The sequence below is a fragment of the Tasmannia lanceolata genome, unplaced genomic scaffold, assembly GCF_043159265.1.
Source record: "Tasmannia lanceolata isolate RefF3 unplaced genomic scaffold, GAP_Taslan_0.1 ptg000011l, whole genome shotgun sequence".
Taxonomy (NCBI): Eukaryota; Viridiplantae; Streptophyta; class Magnoliopsida; order Canellales; family Winteraceae; genus Tasmannia; species Tasmannia lanceolata.
In genome coordinates, this window is record NW_027518688.1 from 5,387,075 (window position 1) to 5,411,322 (window position 24,248).

The 24,248-nt window shown below is 37.9% G+C and overlaps 1 long non-coding RNA gene across 1 annotated transcript; it reads left to right on the plus strand.

The window, feature by feature from the left end:
- Positions 1-15,095: 15,095 nt before the first annotated feature.
- Positions 15,096-21,983, plus strand: LOC143886119 (uncharacterized). The gene is made up of 2 exons (XR_013253684.1): positions 15,096-15,255; positions 21,784-21,983. It is a non-coding gene; the product is annotated as an uncharacterized LOC143886119 (long non-coding RNA).
- The last annotated feature ends 2,265 nt before the right edge of the window (positions 21,984-24,248 follow it).

The window sequence follows — 24,248 nt, forward strand, 5'->3', positions numbered from 1 at the left end:
CAACATAGTTCGGCGACCTATGCTAAACTACGATGCCTAACCCTCTAGGACCGCTATCCTAAACTCTATCAACTAGACTCGACTAGTTTTTAAAGCTTAGTGTGTGATTGCTTAAATTCAAGTGACTTGTGATTTTTAAGACTCCCTATGTGCCCTAACTATTACAAGCTTTTAGCCTTAAACTAATGCACGTGGACCCTACACCCTATGCGTGACTAGGCTATGTGTCCTAAGAAAAACCATGGGCTAACTAAGTGCATCCTAGTCTAGCCATCGGCTCAACTAAGTATCTAACCGACCACGACTCGAGGCCTCCCAACTCTAGGGACACTCACGCGACAAGACACAGCATATTAACACAAAATCAGGACAGACTCCTAACTCTAAGGACACCTTTTGAAAAGGGTTTTGTGGGACCCCGATCCAGCGAGAGGGGTGGGGCGCGAGCCGCCATGCTCTCTCTTGGTCTCTCGTATCCACGCGATTGCCGTGTGCTCTTTTATTATTGATTTTAATTCATCTTTTATATGAACTTGGGATCACTAAAGCAATCCGAATTCCACACAAAAGAGAGTGACAGAGTCGCCACCTAGATGTGGGATCTATGACCCATAATTAACCAGAAATCTAGACTCGTTACCTGGTTACAAGAATGGAAGGTATGGGGAGTTATCCACCACATGCACCATTCCTGCCCGATAATCGGTCTTCAATTCCAAAAGTTAACTCTTTTGAATTTCTTTTAAATGGCTCATTTAACTCTATGTTAGTGTGCTAACTACGTGACATGCATCCTATGATCTAATTTCAATGAAGATCCTAAATGTGTATCTTGATTTCTTAATTTGTTTGAATTCAATCTAAGTGAAAGTTCTCCTAAAATTCTAATTTCATGGAAGGTCCTAAATGATTTAATTAAGAATTTACAAGAAAATTAATATAAAAAACCCCACAATTTGTTGTGGAGCCGACTCGTGATTGGTATGCCATCAGACATCCAAGCTGCCTACGTACCCAAGCCTCACTGGGATCAGAGTCGACGTAGTTCGGTGCACCTAAGCTAAGCTACTTATGCCTAACTCAACTAAGACACCGATCTAGACTGGATTGACTGTTTCAACAGTTTTAAGAGAAGTTATTTAATTCAAGTTGAAGATTTTATTATCCTAGGATTTCATCTAAGATGCTATATGATCCTATCTAAGTGCAAGTTGTCCCTTAGACTAATGCAGGTTAACCTACATCCTAGGTAACTAGGCTTGTCCTAGGGAAAATTTGGGTGACTAGTGTAACTAGACCTATGGCACGGTTGCTATCCATAGCAAACGTCCGTGATGAGGCTGGACTCCTAACTCTAGGACTCCCTAAAACCTAAGACTCCCTAAGACCTAGGACACGACCTGACATAAGTGTTCCTAAGTTGGGCTCTAATGGTTCTTATATCGGAAACCATAATCCAATGGTTCCGAAAGACATGAGATAAATTGATTCAAGTTCTTGAAGTTAATTAATTTCAGATTTCAAGGATTTTCGGTTTCTGGACATTTAAGGAATACCAAAGGTTCTAGGGTTCTCCAATTTCGGCCTCGAATGGCATCCAAGGAAGGGAATCGTGCGCTCTTTCCTTGTGTAATTTAATACTTAGGTTATAGCACCTTTTTGCCTGGCATATCTCAGGATTTTCGTGGACAGTAACCTCGGAGCCAATAACATGCTATAGCTTAAATATTCAAATTGTCAAAGATCGGTTGCAATTGGGATACGATTATGGATGCACTGGCCATTTTACCAGGGAAATCTTAAGATCCTATGATTTCTGTTTCAATGGATTAAAGAATTAATATGTAACAAAAATTTAAGGTTCTTTAGAAATTTTGATAATGATTTTTAATTAATTTTAATTTTGAGTGGATTTTATCAATTTTAAACCGCATGAGTGATTTTACAAGTGAATTTATTGCAAACGAATTCGAAATGGATTGAAATTTCTACAGCAGCAAGATGGGAATGTATGTAGCTTAGTGGAAAAGCTTTGCAGATTTTTACATTAAGTTCCTATTTAATTTTGATTTAACAATAATATGACCAAATTGTTAAAATAACACAGAAACTACTAGAAATAGAAATCTAAATTTATTGAAATTTCTACAGAAATAAGATATGGGTAAACATAGCATGCTGTGATATTTTCATGAATTTTACAAACTACTTACTACCAATTTCGGATTTTTCAATTTTAAGACCAGATTATGGATTTACACTGCAACCCTTAGGCAAAAATATCCAAATCACTTGAAAATTTTACAGCAGCAAGAAATATAAAATATAAGACTACTGTAAAAATTTTGGGAATTTTAATTGTGATCTGATGTCTGTAAAAGTCTCACAAAATCTGATAATTTTCAAAGAAAACATTAAATAATATATCAAACAAAATCCAAAAATTCTCAAAACTTCATGGTAGAGTGTATCAGTATCATATTGTTTTTTTCAGGAAATTTCATTAATTTTGGAATCTGTTTAGTATATATTTTATTTTTCTTCGTCAAAAATATATTTTTGAAGAGTTTTCTATTTTTAAAACACGATTTTCGAGAAAATTACAACTCCGGAAAATGGCCTTTAACCTTGTTCTGATGTGATGAACACAAGAAAAATTTGAAATTCCACAAAACAAATCATCCTGAGATAGCTATTTTTTCAACTTTTGTAATTTCTCAGCCATTATTTTAAATGAAATTCCACTCTTCACTCAAATTTTCAAAATCCTTTGATTTAATGTCCGATCCGATCTAATGGTTATTTTAGTCTATTTAAATAGATCAGTGTATTAAATTTCGAGACGAATCGGAATTGAAACACTCATGTAGATCATGATTTTGAGCACACACATATAATATCGAATTAAATGCTAAAAACCATGCAAAAATATATAAAGAATACCAAATAATCCTGGAAAAATCTGAGAATAGTGCACCTACCTGTGATGGAGATCCTCGCCGAATCCAAAAGCCGAAAATTCCGAAAAATCTCGCCGACGCTCAATCCTGCGTCCTTTCTTCCCTTTCTTTCTTTGCTTTTTTTTTATTTCCACCACGTTGATCGCGCTCATTGTCTTTAGGGTGCGTAGATCCCAGGTATACGCTTTGTCGCACCCTTTTTTATGATGAAGAAGACCCAAAGAACCCTCCAATAATTCTTGATTGTATGATGCCTTGGAGAAGAAGAAGGAATTCAAGAATTCCTTTTTTGAAGAACACTTAGAGAGAGATCACACTTCAAGGGAGAAAAGAAAAAAAAATTTCTTAGGAGGAGAGAGAAAATGGACGAATTTGGATTTTTCCCCCTTTTCTGGATTATTTGCTTTGATTTTTATATAAAAAAAGTTAGGGTTAAGAGAGAAATAACAATTTCCAATGTGAGAGCTCACTTTTTGGCTTGTTTCCAATTTTCCCCTCTTGCTTTCTTTCTTTCTTGTTTCCAGATTGGATTTGATTCCAATCTTAATTTCTTGTCAATCAAGACATGTATTCTCATTCCACATTGCTTCTTTGGAAGAAAACCTTTTTAAGCAATCATTCATCTTTTCATTCTTTCCTTCTTTTCATTTTTTATTCTTTTTATTTTTCTTTTAACAAATATGATGTCACCATTGTGACATCATCAAGGTGGGTGCTCAACTCATGTGGGTCAACAATGTGGGCCGCCCACCATGGTGGTTGACCCATATGGGTGAACCCACATGAGCTCCATCTTTGCGGGCTTTAGCCTAATGGGCCATTTCACACGGGTTTCGGGTTTTTTCGTAAAAAATTAATTAAATCTTTCTAAATTCAACATTCTATATATGGACCCAACCCATTTGACATTTATGGTGCATCCCTCACACATGATCGGACCATCTTTTTTGGGAATAACTTTTCGGACCAAAATGCCCCTACTTGACTGTTAGACATCCAAATGTGACCAAAATACCCTCAGATTGGTTCACCCCTAAAGGGAAAAATTAAAAATGGAAAGTCTTTCTGGTCAAACTTCAAAAATGGAAACTTTTAAAATTGGGTCCTTTCGGTGAGCAATATTAAACAGAATCATTTGGTATCCCCTGAAAATACCCAAAATGCCCTCAACACTTGAAATTTCCAAATTAAGCGAAATTCCTGAGAAATTCTAAATTTAGCAGGTTTTTCAAAATTCAGGAAATCATTCATAATCTCTCAGACATATTTCGGGGATCAAAAGAATTACACAGGAAAAGACCAAATTACCCCAAGGTGCTAGAATTTTGGCGAAACTAGGAAAAACCCAGAGAAATTCTAAAAATAGCAGATTTTCAAAAATTTATGAACGGACTCAAGATTTGTTAGACACAACTTAGGGACCAAATATGATATGTTTGGAAATGTCTAAAATACCCCCGAAGTGCAAGACTAAGAGAAAATCTTGAGAGATCTAAATTTAGCAGGTTTCCCAAAGCTTACGAAATTACTCATAATACATGAGCCGTACCCTCGAGATGGTTTTGGACATATGAGAAATAATTGAAATATCCATAAGATTGTGAAGATGTGGAAGCCCCATGAGTTTCTAAAAATAGCAGCTTTTTCAAAATTTGTAAAATCACTCAAGATTTCTCAAATATAACTTGGGGGTCAAACGAGACACATCGGGAATGACCAAAATACCCCTGCAGTGCAAAATAGGCAAAAATGAGGGAAACCCTGAAAATTCTAAAAATTGCAGGTTTTTTTATTTGCTTGGAAACTTGAATTTTCATCTTTCAGAGGCCAAAGGAACCCCCTAGAGACCTTCAGGATTGCGAATCAACTTCAAAACTCTCATAATGAAATGAAATCTATCCTAAAATGCACGGATGCCTAATCTAATGCTGAATACGGATATAAAAATTGATGATACTACCGAATCTTTTGCTTTTTAAAGCCTAGCAAAATGGGGGTGTCTACAGATGCCCCTCTTTGGTAGAGATGACATAGTCATCGAACACCAAAGCAAAAGTGACAGTGCCATTTTGCGTAGCTTTGATCGACAAAGGACTCTCTAGACACAATGCAACCTAACATAATGCAAGACCCTAGATGAAATCCTAGAATTTGAACATATATCAAAATCATTTACTCTAAACACCATGAGATGGCAGTTTAGAATAACAGAGAATCGGATTTATTCTGGGTGCAAAAATCTTGCAATCCAGAACAAAAGATGATTATGATGCGGCGCCGTTTTCGAACGGGCAATGAAGGAATGGGATACCATTTTCAAACGGATTTTCGGAGGAAAAAAGGAATACCGTTTTTGAACGGTTTCCGAGGAAATGAGACGCCATTCCCAAATGGTCTTAGAGAGAATAATGGATGACTTTCGAAAGATTTTTAATGAAAACGAAGTATCATTTTTGAATGAGCTCAAACATATTTATATGGATTCAAAAGACACTAGATATCATTTCGAATGGATTCAACAAGAATGAGGCCTCGTATTTGTACAGGCCCACAAGGAATGAGATATCAGAATGAGACACCGACTTTGTATGGTTCCCCAAAGAATGAACAACCATATTTTTATGGATCCCAAAGAAGAATAAGAGACTATTTTTTAATAGACTAAGAAAGAATGAGATATTGTATTTGTACGGTGCTCAAGAGAGTAAGAGACCATTTTCGAATGGACCGGGAGAGAATGAATCAACGCATTTATACGAATTCCACGGAAATGAGACATCACATTTATATGATGTCCAAAGATAACTCAGAGATAATGGAACATCGTATTTATACGAATGCCAAGGAAAATGAGACACCATATTCATATGATACTCAAAGATAACTTAGAGATAATGGAATATCGTATTTATACGAATTCCAAGGAAAAGAGACATCATATTCGTATGATGTTTAAAGAGAAAAGACCACTTTCAAATGGACTCATGGAGAATGAAATGACGTATTTATACGGATTTCCAGAAAACGAGACACCATATTCATATGATGCTCAAAGATAACTCAGGGACAATGGAATATTGTATTTATACGAATTCCAAGGAATGAGACATCACATTTATATGATGTTCAAAGAGAAAAGATCATTTTCAAATGGACTCAGGGAGAATGAAATGACGTATTTATACGGATTTCCAGAAAACGAGACACCATATTCATATGATGCTCAAAGATAACTCAGGGACAATGGAATATCGCATTTATACGAATTCCAAGGAATGAGACATCACATTTATATGATGTTCAAAGAGAAAAGACCATTTTCAAATGGACTCAGGGAGAATGAAATGACGTATTTATACGGATTTCCAGAAAACGAGACACCATATTCATATGATGCTCAAGGATAACTCAGGGACAATGGAATATCGTATTTATACGAATTCCAAGGAATGAGACATCACATTTATATGATGTTCAAAGAGAAAATACCATTTTCAAATGGACTCAGACAATGAGACACATCGGGAATGACTAAAATACCCCTGCAGTGCAAAATAGGCAAAAATGAGGGAAACCTTGAAAATTCTAAAAATAGCAGGTTTTTTCATTTGCTTGGAAACTTGAACTTTCATCTTTCAGAGGCCAAAGGAACCCCCTAGAGACCTTCAAGATTGCGAATCAACTTCAAAACTCTCATAATGAAATGAAATCTACCCTAAAATGCATGGATGCCTAATCTAATGCTGAATACGGATATAAAAATTGATGATACTACCGAATCTTTTGCTTTTTAAAGCCTAGCAAAATGGGGGTGTCTACAGGTTTGCAAGCTTATTTTGAAGAATTTTGGTTTATTTACTTACAAAATAGTGAGAAATACTTATAAAATGGTGACTGGACGCAGAATGCCTGCTGCATACTTGAGCTGCCTACGCACCCCTCAACCAGGGATCAAGGCATCCGTAGTTCGGAATTTTTCTAAACTACGAAGCCTAGGAACATGCAAAGACTGACCCTGAAAGATGGAAGGACGGAATCCTAAACTCTATGAAGGTTGGACAGACTCCTATACTCTATGGAGGGTAAGACAGACTTTTAGACTTTTTAATGGGTAGGACAGACTCCTAAACTTTAAAAGGGGGTAGGACAGACTCCTAAACTCTATAAGGGTAGGACAGACTCCTAAACACTATGACAGACCCCAAGAGAGGACGAAATCCCGTAACCTGCGAAAAACTCTAAGGCAGGAAGGGAAGGGGTTCGCTCAAGATATATTCCGTCATAGCCCAAACCCAACAAAGAAGTTCACGAAAACTGCTGGAAAGATCAAGCACTAGTGACGGTCCCAATCATTAATGTAAAACCTAAAAATATGAGGAAGCTCTAGAAATCAAAGACAAAACCCAAAGATCGGCCCAAAATCTGGAGAAGACAGAGAGAAGAAGAGACGAGGGGCTCCGAGTAGCCTCATCATGAAATCAGCCATAAGAATTGATGTTACCTTACTCAGGAATTAATAGAAACATCTACCCTCATATTTAGACATATTATTGTGATGCTTTGAATCTATGAATTTCATCAAATGGGCAAACTGATTAGATGCAACTATTAAATTCTAGTATATTTCTCAAAACCAAGGACGGTGTAATTCTAAACACAAACATCAAAGGATAGGGATAATCCGCGAATCAAACCAAAAGGCTTTTGGCATTTTAATTAAAGATCAAAGGATTATGCTCACTCATCATAGCAAGGTAATGGCAGTATTGCTAATAAGAATGCTGTTGTAGGAAGAGAAAATGAGAGGTTTCAATGCATTAAAAAGTCTTCTGATCATGCCTAATAAAACAACAATGCCTTCGATACCAATCACGAAAGGGGCGGACAAAAAAATATCATGCAAAATCACTGCTACCAACAAGACAATTGAAGGCTAACACAAGCTTCATTCTTATACATTATTTGATTTAAGACCAAGAAGAACAAAGAGAATTGCAAAAATGACTGGTTTCAGATCAAATATCCAAGTACACAACAATTCGTTTTGCATTTAAAAAAAAAGGAACAAAAGAGGCTATGTAAGCCTATGTACTTTCTCACACTGATATCAATCCTTCAAAGCATGTTAAGATTTGCCCTCCCATTTATCAAGGCTCCAACCAGACATCAATTCACCTCTTCCAATCACACTACCTTCGTTAACCAATGATTGCTACAGGTCCCAAAATGAATTTACACAAGAGAATCTAATGGCATTAGAAGGGATAAGCTAGGTAAAGGCATGACAAACATGGTTTTGTTTATGTCATAATGTCAGTAACAGCACCATCATGTTCGAACAATTATATTTGACCCATCTTATCTCCTTTAACAGATAACGAATTTTCTCAACAGAGACCAGAAAAAACAGCTTAAATAGCAAAGACAAAAGTGAATGATACAACTAGCATCCACACCTACTAACACCTTATTCTGATAAATCCACTACGCATAAGGTAAAACTAGCTGAACCCAAATGGACATTTGGATAAAGCAATTCAAACAGATCTTGTTCTAAGAGGTCAATTAATGTGCAACAACTAATTTCATGCAGTTTTCAAGGGCATATTAACATTAATATCAGAGAAGGATAGAATATTGCCTGTATAGAGTGAAATTGCAGAAACGAGCCTGATTTGGATCTTGAAATAGGAAGGGGTAAAAGATGATGCCGAAGATGGCGAAACTCTGGCGAGATTACCGAAGAGGGAGCTCGGTCTCTCTCTCTCTACTCTATTGTGTATTTAGCTCTGACAAAAAAAAAAACAATCGCAAGAAGAAAAAAAAGCTCCGGATTTGCTTGGGGACGACAATCGGATTCCCGCGAGGACTATCGAAAAAATTGGATTTCGGTCCAGATCTGGGATTGCTGCATATAGCAGTGTTGGAATCCGCGGCTTGGCGATGTGGCGAAGGTGATGAGGGTGGAGATGAAATAGAGGGTTAGATTTGATGGGAGTAGAGGGGTTCTAAATCTAGAAAATGATGGAGGAAATGTGGGTTTTGATGGTGGCTGAAAGGAGGTTTTGAAACTTTGTGAAGAGTTTGAAGAGGATCCAAGGGTTTTAGGTAGCTGAAATGGTGGAGAGGGTTTGAGGAAGATGGTGGTGAGGGTGGAGGTGAAGAGGTCGGAGGAAATGGAGTGGTGGTGGTGTTAGAAAGGGGTTTGGCCGGATGGTGGAGATGCTGGCAATGGCGCAGCAAATCCCTCTCTCTCTCTCTCTCTCTTATCTTTGTTGAATGAAGAAATGGAAAAGAGGAAAATGGTGGTGGTGGTTATTGAGATCTATGGGGTTTGTAGAGGTGATGGCGATGGTAGATCCGGCCTTTAGAGATGGGGGTTTGGGCGGATTCCTGTAGCTTGGCCGGAGAAAATGGTGAATGAAATAAAGAGGGTTTCGATGGATGAAAAATGATGGATGGATTGGAGGTTGGTCGGAGTTGGAGAGGTTGTGGTGGCTGGGTTTTTAGAAACAAGCTTATGGGAAATGATGTGGGTTTGATGGGGGAGATGGGGTTCGATGGTGATGATCGGGGTAAGGGCGATTGGCCGGCGGCTCAAGCTTCTCTTCTCCTCCTCCCTACTTCTCTCTCTATAGCTATTCTCTTCCCCTCTCTGCTATTTTTCTTCGAAAATGAGAGACCCCTTTGGTGGGCTCCTTCGATGGGTTTTGTAGAGATGAGATGATATATTCAGCATCCCCTCATCTCCCAGGGACAGCCACCTCCTATGCATTTATCAGTACTCTTTTTATACTAGCAGGGGGTGGCTCGGGAAAGAAAAGGGAGAAATAAAAGGGAGGATTCCTTTCACCCTACACAATCCTAGCCTTCTAATTTGATCTAATGGCTCTTAAGGGTTGTTTGCAACCAAAGTAATACCAGACTTACAAAATTACCCTTGTAAAGATGGCAAACCCCCTTTTCGCCCTGAAGAAGGAAAATGATATCAACACACCAAATTTTGATATTTGCACAACTCAACTTGTCTCTTCTTCTTCCCTTATGATTTTTGCAGGGTATTTTATAAAATGACATTGATCACTGATGACCCCTTAAACACCTAAAGAAGATAAGCTATCTAACATGTCATTCGGAGCTCAGGGGTACGAATAGAGGAGTGATAATATCAAAACTCACAGGCATTTCACAATTTTTTTGCAAATTTCAGGAACACAGGTACGAGGACCAAGGTCGGCGATTCTAGGGTACAAATGCGATTTTGGGTTTTCCTGGGTTGTGAAACATATTCAATGGGCTAGGCAACAACAATATTTCTCAAAATTTTCGAGTTTATTTCGCACTTCCGGACATTGTCCAACCTCGGGATTTCATTTGAATACGCGGGTTTAGGGCCTTGTCAAAATGGGGTGTCTACGATTGTCATTGCCGAAAAACTACCAAAAATTCAAAAAATGATTTTTACTTTTAATGACCAATGGGCTTTGTCACCACGGGTAATCGTCTTTACACTTATGAAGATTGTAAAAGGCAGATCTAGGACATGAACAAGAAGCAAAATATAATTAATTTTATTGGGTTTTTGTTATTCAACCTACTTTTTGCGATTATCGATAGCTGGCAGTAATATCATTGCTCTAGTTGCCTCCATTTTTTTTCTCCAAATACTTTGCATATCTCATAAAAAGACAAAAATATTTCCCATAAAAACAGCCAAGATACCCTATCTCATAAAATGATAAAAAATACAATATCTCATGAATAATGACAAAAATTATCTCTACTAGAAAATTACCAAAATACTCCTATTTCATATTTAAAATGATAAAAATGCCCATATCTGATGGAAATAACAAAAATACTTATATCTTATGAAAATGACAAAAGTACTTGCTCATGGTAAATAACACATATACCATATCTAATGAAAAAGACCAAATTATTTTGGCCATTTCCTAATCATGAAAAATATTACCCTTATATCATGAAAAATAAATAAAATGGCCTTTTCTCATTTTCCACTGAGATATGATTATTTTGGTCATTTCCTAATGAAGGGCATGTTGTTTAATTAGGCCCGATTATATTGAGGCAAAGAAATAATAACAAATGGGGCGTAAAATTTTACAATGAAAAGTTTTGCCAGGGCAATCATCTTCATTCTTTTTATGCTCATTTTAGAGACTAAACAAACCAGACCTAATGTAAAAGGCAGCCCCCATGATAAAAAAAGGGGAATTCATTGTGTCTGAAACTATTAGTTTAAAATGAAATGTCACTAATGGGCCTGACCGTCAAGTCCCAAAGGTGGGACCGCCCTTGATATTTGATCCAACGGCAGCCCATTTTATAAGAGGCTGATGTTGGATCAAATATCAAGGGCGTTACTTTTATCGTTCCGCCTTCACGGGTATTGATGCTAGGGCACCATATAATTTTTCGGGTTTCAGAAACCCTAAAAACTTGTGTATACAAGCCGACACCATTTCTCCTTTGCTGTTACACCTACTACGGCAATGAAAATGGGCTCACCTTATCCACACAGAACTTACATCAGGTCCCTTGTCTTTTATATATATTTGGGAAATAAAATAATAGTTTGATGATAATAACAAGTGGGTCTTACTTTTGACCTTTCAGCCATAGAGAGAACATTTGATGGCCCCTTGTTATCACTCTCATATCACCTAAGCTCAGTGTTTTCATTGGAGTTTCACAAGTCAGTCACAAGATAAGGCAGCATATTAAAGTAAGCATTTATTTAGGTTTATTGCAGAAGCAATAAGAGGATCGCTATTAAAGAGTGTGAAATGATCCTTTGGTTTTCTCTTAGTCTGTTTTCACACATTGCTTGTCAAACATGCTACTGTAAATTTTTATTTATTTATTTATTTTTTTTGTATTTTTTTTTGAAATGGTTAGATTCAATTAAAAAGAAATACCACCACGGTATCCATGAAAAAGAAATACCAACATGCTACTATAAATTAAGTTCAAGCAGTTTTCAATGTTGGAGTTAGTGTAAATTGGACTGAAGTCTAATTGGATGCAAAATTTATAATTTTTATAATTTTTTTTTTTGATGAGTTAATTTTTTAATTTTATTAGATGATCGGTAGATTCAAAATTTATCTACCGACATTCTGCAAAATTTTTAAGTAGAAGAAAGAAAGATAAAGAGTTTCTCGTCACAATCACACCATTTAAGAGGTAATGGATAGTGGGTCACAATTGAATCCCACTTGTGGTGAGGGGAAAATTGAACTAATTTGTAGTGGCTTTGGATAGTGGCCCGGATAGTAGGCCGCAGTTGAATCCCACTTGTGATGAGGGGAAAATTGAACAAATTTTTAGTGGCTTTCCTATTCACACACTTTTAAAAGAGATTTATGCCTATGGATTTCTTTTTGTGGGTTTCAGAACTTCAACCTTGAGTCTCACATAGCCACGTGTTTGCCTTCTACACGGAGCAAACCCCATTTATAGTAACAGTACCTACAAAGGTATAGTGTTTCTAGGCAGGCCAACTGTAGGTGTCATTTTGATATGCATGGCCATAGATGCACTTTCTATTGTTTTCTAGTCTTTTATTTATGTCCATAGACAACTTAGTTTGTAATAATATATACATTCCCTTAGGGCTCGTTTGGATGCCGAGAAGATTTTGATTTGGACTTCTCACATTTGCAGCCCTTTTTGCATTGTGAATTTGATCTGGATCAAATTCTTGGATTTCCAATTTAGCGACTGACAGCGGAAAAAAATCAGATTTCGAAAGATGCTGTAAAAATAAGTAATTGGAAATCCACAAACCTGCCTGTTTCCTTCACCCTCTTTGCTCCTCAACCTCTCCCCTCCAGTAGGAAGTACCCCCTTCCCTCTGTGTCTCCCTCAACATGAGCTGGCACATCTATTCATTTTGTATTCAAAAGTCAATTCCAAATCCAAATACAAAATATGAAATATCCAAACGGGCCCTTAGGGTGTTTTTTAGTGAGGGTAAATAGGAGAGGGTATGCATTTCCGGGGAAATCATTTTAGAGGAATCTATTTACACTCGATTTGGTTTAGCCTTGAATTAATTTTCATTGTTCCAATATGCAGGGTAAACTGATGTATTTGATTTTCAGTGGTTGTAAGTTGTACATAGTACCAAATATATTAGAGGGTCAAAATCATCTATTCAATGAGAGTTTTCTGTCGCAACCTATTTAGGGTGACTAATATGAGAGACATTAATTTAATGGTGATGATAAATTCGCAACCCCTGTAGGATAATTCGCACCCCTTTAATGGAGGGTATGTAATGCCTTTTAACGTCAAATTACGTTAAAGAGGTGCGAATTATCCAACAGGGGGTGTGAATTTATCATTGCCCTAATTTAATCACCCTTTATATGTGCCACAAGCACAATAGGCAACACTTAAGGTGACCCCACTAAATTAATAGACCTATGCATCAAACACATTTTGGTGGACCCATATGGCGATGATGACAGTTATATAGAGCCCCACCCCCCACCCCCCCACCCCGCAAGAGACATGCAAAGAATCAACAACTTGGAGAGAACAACATGTCCTGTTCATCACTCTTAGCAAGCACCGATGATAGATCTTTCTCATTAAAAGACAAAAACAAAAGATTTTTCCCTCATGGGTATAGAGTGATCAGCAATATCTCATGATAATTCACAAGATCTCCAGAATCTTCACTATATTTTTTTATTTTGCTAATAGATGTTGGACGTTTTCCAACTTTAGAGTTTCTAAAGTTGTTGAATTTCCATGATTTAAACTTTCTAAATCATGGATTTCCAAGTTTAGAGCTGCTAAACATGTGTGGCCTTTCATTCTAAGCAACCTTTTATTAAATAAGTTAATCTCCTTGACTTGGAAATCTTTCGGAAGGCAAGTTAGCTTTAATAACACTTGCTAAACTTGTGCCTAAGAATCCACAAACAAATTTCCTATCTTTGGAAGTTCTATGGGAGCTTCATTGCCTATAAAAGGAAACTAGCGGTCCCTCTTCCTCTCGTCATTAAGTGTTCCATCTCTTTCTTGAGAAAACGCATCAAACAAGAGGTTTCCGATAAGCCTAGTGATGAGGATGAGGAATAGAAGAGCAACGAGCGTTTTCGAGTCATCACCATGCTCGGAAAAGTACAAAGGTTTTGTCGGATTTCAAGCTTCAAAGCGGCCGCCATGGTGAAAAGTGCCTCTAAGCCATCTCATTAAATTCGATTTTTTCTTTTATTTTCAATGCCAAAGATCATAGGGATCACTAAAGTTAATGTTTAGAATAAAATTTGGTATCAGAGCTTAGGTGGTAGGCTTTGTAATCAATTTAAGGGTGATGATTAATTCGCACCCCTTTTATGGAGGGTAATAAACGCTTTTTAACGTCAATTCACGTTAAAGGGGTGCGAATTATCTAACAGGGTGTACGAATTTATCATTGCCCTAAGTTAATCACCCTTTATATGTGCCACATGCACAATAGGCAACACTCAAGGTGACCCACTAAATTAATAGACCTATGCATCAAACACATTTTAGTGCACGCATATGGATTGTGTGCCCATGATGACGGTTATATAGAGACCCCCCCCCCCCCCCCCCCCCCCCCAATGCAAAGAATCAACAACTTGGAGAGAACAACATGTCCTTTTCAACACTCTTATCAAGCACCTATGATAGATCTTTCTCATTAAAAGACAAAAACAAAAGATTTTTCCTTCATGGGTATAGAGTGATCAACAATATCTAATGATAATTCACAAGATCACTAGAATCTTCACTATATTTCTATATTTTACTTATAGATGTTGGACGTTTTCCAACTTTAGAGTTTCTAAAGTTGTTGAATTTTCATGATTTAGACATTCTAGATCATGGATTTCCAAGTTTAGAGTTGCTAAACATGCGTGGCCTTTCATTCTAAGCAACCTTTCCTTAAATAAGTTAATCTCCTTGATTTGGAAATGTTTTTGGAAGGCAAGTTAGCTTTAATAACATTTACTAAACTTGTGCCTAAGAATCCGAACAAATTTCCTATCTTTGGAAGTTCTAAGGGAGCATCATTGCCTATAAAAGGAGACCTAGGTCTCTCTTCCTCTCGCCATTGAGTGTTCCATCTCTTCCTTGGGAAAACACATCAAAAGAAAGGTTTCCCATAAGCCTAGTGATAGGGATGAGGAAGAGAAGAGCAAGGGGCATTTTCGAGTCATCACCATGCTCGGAAAAGTACAAAAGCTTCGTCAGATTTCGAGCTTCAAAGTGGTAGCCATGGTGAAAGGTACCTCTAACCCTTCTCATTAAATTCAGATTTTTCTTTGATTTTTAATGCCAATGATCATAGGGATCATTAAAGTTAATGTTTAGAATTACATTTGGTATCAGAGCTTAGGTTGTAGGCTTTGGAATTAAAGGAAATTAAAATTTTGAGTTATTTGGGTTGATTCGGAGGCCACCGGAAAACTCATTGTCGCCGGCAACTGGAGAAGTTTTCTTGCGATCGGCCTACACCATTTTCTTCACCTCCGATTGGGTATTATTTCCCTAAAGTTTAGTTTTGATCCAATGGTTTCTAACAGACTATTTCCTTTAAATACTTTTGAATTAACATGGGAGTCACAGTGACAGTGCCATGTGTCACAGTGATGCGCGGGTCATGGAACGAACCGGTCGAAACCATTCCAGGGGCAGGATCACCCCTTTTCATCTGATTCTTTGCCCACCGAAAACAGTTCCGGGATCCTCTATGTCCTCGCTGAAATCCCAGTTGGGCAACCAAGAGGGGGGTGAATTAGTTGTCTTATAAAATTTTACCTTTTAAAAAATTTTGCTACTAAGATTTCTAGTGTTGCTTTTAATAGCTTAAACAATGGTAGATTTGCAAGATTAGTTTTGAAAAGTTTAAATGAATATTCCCTCTTAGACCTTTTGACAAACACTTGTTAGGTGACTTTTGAAAACCCAAGTTAATTATTTTCTTTTTAATATTTTATCAAATTTCAAAAGTTTCAAAAGTTTGTAAACTTTGGTTAGCACTTGGGCTTTGCGTCTACTTGGTTTTGGGCCTGTTTCGAAAACATTTTGGATTTATTTTAAGTTAATTTTGAGTGTGCCTTGACCAAGAATAAATCCAAGAGAGAGGAATACTTTCTACCATTTTTGAATACTCCCTTGAATGACTCTTGTGCTAGCCATTACTTGATCTTCTATTCAATGTATGGCTTGCCTTTGGGATCTTTATCTTGAGCTTCATTGCTTGATATCTTTCATTCTTCAAGGTCTTCTCTTGTGATATGACGTCACCAATGTGTTCAAGCTTCTTTGTCCTTTGTGCACGTTGATCATCAACTTTGGCCTTCATTGATCTTTCTTTGATTCTTCAAATGCTTGAGATGGTTGAGATAGAGCTCCTCCTTGGTTGTACCTCCAAGGCATGATGAATCATGTTTGTTCTAGCTCCTTTGACTTATGTTTGTTCATTCTCAAGCATAGGTCATGTATGGTGATGTGCTAGAATATATCAACCTGTGAAACCCTGTCTATAGCACAACACTCAAGGCAACTTATTAGTCCATAAAACACTAATCAATTTGTGTTTGTAAATCATCAAAACATGGTGATTGATTGAACCCATGAGAACCCTTGGGCTTACAAGAGTACAATAGTTTAGCCTCTTGAAGGCTTGATGGCACAAAGAAGAACAAAAGAGAATCTCTCAAAGATTACAAGATAAAGCGTAAACCAAACTCTCAAAGAATTTCTCCAAATTGTAGCACAAGAGGTTTGGGTGAGATTTTTTAGCCAAAAATGTGTTTACAAGTTAAATAAAAGGCTTAGGAAAGATATTTTGTCATCAAGAGTTGTTTTAAAACCATACCCAACTTGTATATATATATATATATATATATATATATATATATATATATATATATATATATGAGGAAAGTGAAGCTACACCGCCGGTGTAGCTAACTTAGCTACACCGCCGGCTTAAAATACAATGGGCCCACATTGTTTTGGTGATCCAAACCATTCATTTGATTGGCCCTCACATAGATAGGGTGTCCACCAAAAATCAGCTCAATAGGATCATCCCAACCCTTCAAACTGTGGAGGCAAAAATGGACAAATTTGTGAAGGTTTTTACACGTTCATTTTTGCCTCCACAAATCGTAGGGTTGGGATTATCCTATGGAGCTGATTTTTGGTGGACACCCTATCTATGTGAGGGCCAATCAAATGAATGGTTTGGATCACCAAAACAATGTGGGCCCATTGTATTTTAAGCCGGCGGTGTAGCTTCACTTTCCTCAATATATATATATATATATATATATATATATATAACCAAGACCCAAAACTAGCCGGTATTGGGTTCCCAATGGCTAGTACGGAGGCTACCCGTGTAGTTCCGCTGTACCAGTTGGACCTTTTTTATTATTTTTGGACAAAACCCTTCACGGAGGTCCGTGATATACCACGGAGTTCCATGAACGGAGCTCCGTGGAGTACCATGGAGGTCCACACAGGAAAAATTATTTTTCACAGTAATCTTCCGAAAATCATATCTCTCCCATTTCTTGTCGGATTTCAACCTTCTTGTGCTCTACGAACATTAAAAGTACGAGAGGAATCTGTTAAAAATATTTAAAAACGTTATGGACCATTTATGATAGTATTTCTGTTCAATAATCAATGAAGTGCCAATTTGATGCTTGTTCATGTTTGAGCTCACTTTGGCACTTTGGGCTTTGGGTCCAATTTGTTTTGGGTTTATTTTTTAAATCATTTGGTGTCTTTTGAGTGCCATAGTGCTGGAGAAAGACTAGAGAGTTAGGATATACACTCTAAACCTTTCCTCTCTCACACTTTGTCTTCAAATTTGAATCTTCTTGAATTTTTCCTAGCTTTAGGTCTCTTCAAACTTAGGCACTCCTTGGAACTTTAGCCTTTGCTTCTTTGGTCTTCAATTACTTGCATTTGCTTCGGCTTGGTTTCTTGATTATGCTCTTTGACTTTAGCCTTTAATGATCTTTTAATTTGAATTTTTGCCTTGAGCTTTCACAACTTCTTAGGTCTTCCTTGATTGATCACTTTGAGCACTCCTAGGACCAAGTATGAATTGATTAGATGTTGAGGTGCATTGGTCCAGGTATGGAATTCCTTATTTGTTGATGACTTTGTATTGATGCTAGGATCTTCAATACATGCACCCATCTTACACACAAAAGTCATTAGTATACAAATGAATCAATTTGTGTTTGGAATCATCAAAACAAGATGGAAGCTATCCAAGGGTTGAACCATTAGGCTAGCAATCTCCCCCTTTTTTATGATGACAAGACACAAGGTCATCCAATAAGCTCTACATAAATGAATGTTTTAATGCAAAGAATAATCAATGTAAAGTATAATGTTTTTAAGACTTAACTACAAATGTCTCTCCCCCTAAGTATGTGATTTCTCTTCCCCAATATACGTTCCCGTAAATGTATGTTTTAAAGCAAATGAAAATCCATTAAATACGTGGACTTTAAAACAGATCACTCTAACTTTCTCTCCCCCTTTGTCATCAAGAAAAAGTGGGGCATGGAGAGATTTTTTTTAAAGAATGTATGGGGATTAATTAGTAAAATCAACTTTTCTCTTCCCCTTTAGTAAAGAGTAGTTCAAAACATGATTCTATGGGGGCAGGTTTTTTCCCGCGCGCGCGGGGGACGCCGAGGGATCACCACATCGGGCTTTCCGGGAGTGTAAGTTGATCTGCGTTTCTTGCGGACTCGGGACCGTGATCCAGACTCCGCAAGAAAGAGAAACTCAGAGTCGCCACCTAGGTTAGGGCCTAGGACCCATGCCTGTTCTTCCGATTAAAAGGGGATAAGTATTCGAGTTTCATTGGAGGAACAGTAACCAAAGGGGTTCTTTTGCTCTGGGCCTAGAACCTTTAATTTTGCTATGTTTTTTAAGGCATGGTCCTACAGATATCTGAGTAAGGGTTATTGTTACAATTGGGGAAGGTGTTAGGCACCCCTCTTGCCCGGATGAATCCGGTCTCTTGACTTGATTTGTCATTTCTGAAAAAATTAATCAGGATAACTTATCATTTTATCCTTTATTTGGATTACACTTAATTCCAGAATGTAAATAAAATGGATTTATAAATGAAAGAAAATAAGTGATAGTTATCCTGATTGAGATCGTATGTTGTGGTATCAGTCCCGAAAGATCTCGGAGCTGACCACAATCAGGTTAACTTATATCAAACGGAAAAGGACAATACTAAAAGTAAAAGAAAATCTAGATTTATGATTCCCTCTTTTTGTCAAACACTGTGGAGCGTCAGGGCTCTCATCTCTGTCTCGTTTGTCTATGGTAGGACCAGAGACAGAGTGGTGGGATTAGGAGAGGGAACCTAGCCCTATTCACAGAGATGAGAGGGATTTACATTACAGGATTTAGGGCAAAAGGAGCCCTAAACCCTGTAACTACCCTGCACCGATTTTGTAAAAGAAGTGCAGAAAGCTGGAAAATAAATATAAATTTACCAAAGGAGTGTGAGAGCTTGTTGAGAAACCGGCGGCGTAACGACGTTGATTAGACGAAAGGACTTCGGGTTCGCCAAGATTTTGGCAGAACAACGGCGCTGTTTGGACGAAGGAACTTCAGGTTTGCCGAGATTTCAGCAAAACAACGACGCTATTTAGATAATAAGGCCTCGCGTTCTCCGAAATTCAGCAGCACAACGGCGCTGTTTGGACGAAGGGATTTCGGCAGAAAAACGACGCTATTTGTATAATAGGACCTTACGTTCTTTGAAATTCAGCAGCAGAACGACGCTATTTGGACAAGGGGACTTCGGTATTGCCGAGATTTCGGCAGAACAATGACACTATTATAGAAAAATAACTCGTAGTTCTGTGAAATTCGACAGAATAACGGCTCTATTTGAAGGATGTCGCTATGAGTTTGAGTAACCTATGAATTTCTCTACTTTCTCTCTTCTAAAGCAAAGAAACTAGGATTTTCTGATATTCAGAAGGGGTTTTTGAACTGAAAAACCAAAAAACGGGGGAAAACCAGAGGATAAAAACTAACCAGAGAGATTTTTAAATCTTTTAAATCTGATTTTACTCTTACTCCCCTATTTATAGGGGGGCGGATCCCAAATTAGCAGAGTGTGAAAATTTCGCACTCTGCAAGTTGGGGTTTGTCCCAATTCGCAACCTGTGAATTGGGACCTGACAATGACATGTCAGTGTCAGGTCAGCAAGATTTTGAAAATGTTATTTTTCGTCCTTTTTGGCTTCGAAAAACGTGATTCTTCGACTCTTGTGATGGGTTTTCAGGAAGTTTCAGCGGACCGTAACTCCTTTGTTTGGACTCCGAATCGCACACGGTCAGATCCGTTGAATTCCTCGTTCCAAGGAGATTCCAATGAAACTAATATCTGTGGTTTTTAGAATACAAAGTGTTTTTTGGTAAAAACGAATGCTTTTAACCCAAAGCTAACTTCTCGGTTGAAAGACTGTGTGGAAACAGACTTTTTGGCCGTGCCGTGAAAGGCGGGAATACCATGTAAAGACGGGACTTTGTTTCACCTCCGGGGTAAAGTTCATTTTTGTAAAATTATCCTAATTCATAACCTAGAGAGAGATTGAGAGAAAGACTACAGGTGCTCTGGGACTTGTCATGAGACTGTTCCTCGCGACAACCTTTCATTAGTTTTATCTTGACAAAATTGGGTGTCCACAGATGCCCCTCTTTGGTAGAGGGTGCAAGGCACCTGAATGCCAAAGTAAGAAGATAATAAAATTTTGTCACTGGGGACAAATGATAGGCTTGCAAGATTCATATCGGGTCCTTAGGTGTAAAGCCTTCACCGAGGAATCTTGTTGTTGGTCCTTGAGTAGAAACCTCTCGCTGATGGTTTTTGGGTTTTAAAATACAACTCTTGGAACGAGTCTTGGGTCCATCGTTTCCAACAACCGGGAAGGTCACCAGAAGTTAGGTTTAGAGCCTAACTTGGGGAGGGACTTTGAGGGATGTCGTTCTGACATCCAATGCTTGACACTGATAACAGAGATGCTGAAGTGGGATCCGATGATTGGTACGACGGATCATACACAAGGTTTGATTTGAGTAGAACGAACACATGATTGTTATTTGCTCTTTGGTTTGGTTGAATGATTTGATGTAATGTGATACTGTATTTTAACAGTTTCGATTTTGAAAAGATGTTTCTTTGACATCTCAAAGTTGATTTGTCTTACGGGTTGGCCAAAAGACTAGTGTTTGTATGGATACAAACACTTACAGGGGTTATTGATTTTGATGAGTTATCGCGTATAGACGAACTTACTCAGATTTGATTTGATACGGAGGGTTACCGCGTACAAACGGACTTACCTTGGTTTGGAGGGTTACAGTGTACAAACGAACTTACCCTGAAAAACTACCGTGTGGTGACAGCTTTACTTTATTTCGGAGGGTTACTGCGTAGAAACAGACTTACCCTGGAGAGAGCTACCGCGTGGTGACAGATTTGCTCTTATTTGGGCTACCTAAGCGAGCTTTCATAGCTTGAAAGACTCTGGGCATGTGCTCTCTACAAGCTCTTATATGTGCTCAAGACTGGCTTCCATCATCATCAAATCCGCTTAACATTGAAGAAGCCATTGAGGATCTTGAATCTGTTGAAAATGGTAAATTGTTTTCTTCATTGTTTAGAATTTTTGAGTATGTACTTTTATCTATGTCAAGTGACTTGAAATTTGATATTTGCTTTTATTTGTATTCCTTTTTTTTCCAGAGTTCAAAAATTTTAGAGATGTTTCTTCAAATATTGATCTTTGAGGAGTGGAGCATTGGCAATTTGGTCGTGGATTTCGTTGTTGGTTTGGACCGTTTGGTGGTGGATTGGTGGCTATGCCTATGTTGGTGGTTTTGGTTTTCATATTGGTTTGAGACTTTGAGACATTGACTACTTGATATTTGTATTATTGCTGGATTTGGTTTATATTGGTTTTCATGTTGGTTTTGATAGATTGTGTTCTAGTCCTCTGGATGTTGGATGATGATGTGTAGAAATTGGACCGTGTTTATGGATGTTGGATGATGATGTTCAGGTGAATTGAACCTGTTGTTGGTTTGGACCGTTTTCATGTTGTGGATGTTGGATGATGATGATGTGTATGGATTGGATGATTTCTGTGTGTATTACTTTATTCTTATTTAGAATGATCGTCGTAAATGTAATTATTTTTAGTTGTAGTATAATTCTTTTGGTATGTCAAGTTTAAGTTACATATCTATTACCTTTCCTTTTCAACGTTTTTATCAGGTAAGTCAATGGGTAAGAAGTTTTATGCCGTTTTTAAGGGAAGGCAGGTGGGCATTTTTTAGAGTGGCCAGAATCCCAATTGCAAGTCAATGTGTATAGTGGATCATGCCACAGGTCCTACAAAAGTAGGGAGGAGGCGAAAGAGGATTTGAATGTATTCTTACAACGCAATGTTGAGCGCCAAGCACTAACAGCATGAGTTACTCGTGAGGATCTCAAATAAGACCGTAATGAGGAGTTCCATGCTCGTGAGGATCGCCAACCCTCAAAATCTACTTTCCCATTTGTTCTTATGGTTGGCATTATTCTTGTTTGCATCAGTATTGGTATGAAAGTAGCAATGTAGCATTTTAAACTTATGTGGCTATGTCTAATTGTTGTCTATCAAACTTCATTTTGGAACACTTCTTTTAGGGATTTCCCTTCTGTGTAGTAACTAGTGTATTGCTAAATGCTAATTGCTAATTATGTTATGAGTCTCTATATGGTTTTATCTTTTCTAGTGTCAAAAAATGCACTTCTTTTGGGGATTTCCCTTCTTTTCCTCTTTTTATTTGTTTTTATGAACTTGATTCTTGACTAAAAGATAGAGATTCATTATTCATTCATGGCAGTGCCCACTGGCACACACAAAAAAAGAACAACAGACAAGATAGAGATTCATCATTCATCATTTCATGATCGTATTTTGCTTGATTGCTTATTTTCTTCTTCAACAGCTCACTTTCAGTCATTGTTTTGTGTTTTTCATTGGTGGCGTAGTTACAAGAAGTGAAATCCCAATGGTTAACACACAAGACGGGGTGAATTGGGTGTTTTAAAATATTTCTATTCCAAAAGTTAGGGCTTATGAAATTAACCTAGTTAGTTCTAATCCTTGTTCAACATTATATTCAAATAAAAAATGGAAAGAGATTACCAATCAAATTACAAGAGAGATGAGATAGGGCAAGGAGACCACACGGCGATTTTATAGTGGTTCGGTCACAACTTGACCTACTCCATTCCTTGGAATTTTCTCCACTACGGTAAGGCTCCTCAACACCGCCTCACAAAGCGTTACAAGTACACTCCACCTCCACAAGGGGACACACCCTTGTATTACAACTCCGCCTCCAAGGATGTTCTTCTTTGTTGTACCGCGGCTTTGAAGCAAGAAACTCCTCTTTGCGATTCCAAATACAAATAGAAGAAGGAAGAAAGAAAATGAAAAACTCTTAAGCCTCTTTACGGCGAATACAACTCTCAAAGCTCACAAGACTCCCAATGAATGAAACTAAATGCTTTGGGGAGGTCCTCTTGATAAGAAATGAATGCAAGTATTGAATGCACAAGAGGTTTGAAGAATGATCCTTTTCATTTTCAAAGAAGAAAGCTCTAGGGTTTGATATTTTCTCAAAAGGTATAAATGAGGGTCTTTTATGGGGTTTAAATAGCCCTAGTTCATTTTAGAAGAATAAAGGGCAAAACTGTAATAAAACTGGGTGGTTGCACCTACCCTCTACACACCCCAATGGCTCTTTTGCGATACCGGCGCGGTCAACCGAGCCACCACAGTCGCCCACCCTTATCGAGCGCCTCTTTTTTATTTTCAAATTCTAAATCGCCGTGGTCGCCCACCGAGGGCTACCTGTTCAAAAAATAATTGTGCTCGAAAACAATATCGCGGTCGACCAAACCCTCGCGGTCTTCTGCCCTGGGCTAATTCAAGATTTGAAAGTTTAAGTTCAAAAATATTAAGCGGTCGACCGAGGGGGTAGCGATCGACCTCTGAGACCAACATGGATGATTTCTCAAAATTGAGAAATCATTCTGCGGTCGACTGGTATTGGCACGGTCGACCGGCCTGATAAAATTCGAGATGCCCTGACATTCCAGGTAGTATCATGCGGTTGCCTGGCATTGCCCTGTCTACCGGCCCTGCTTTAAAATCT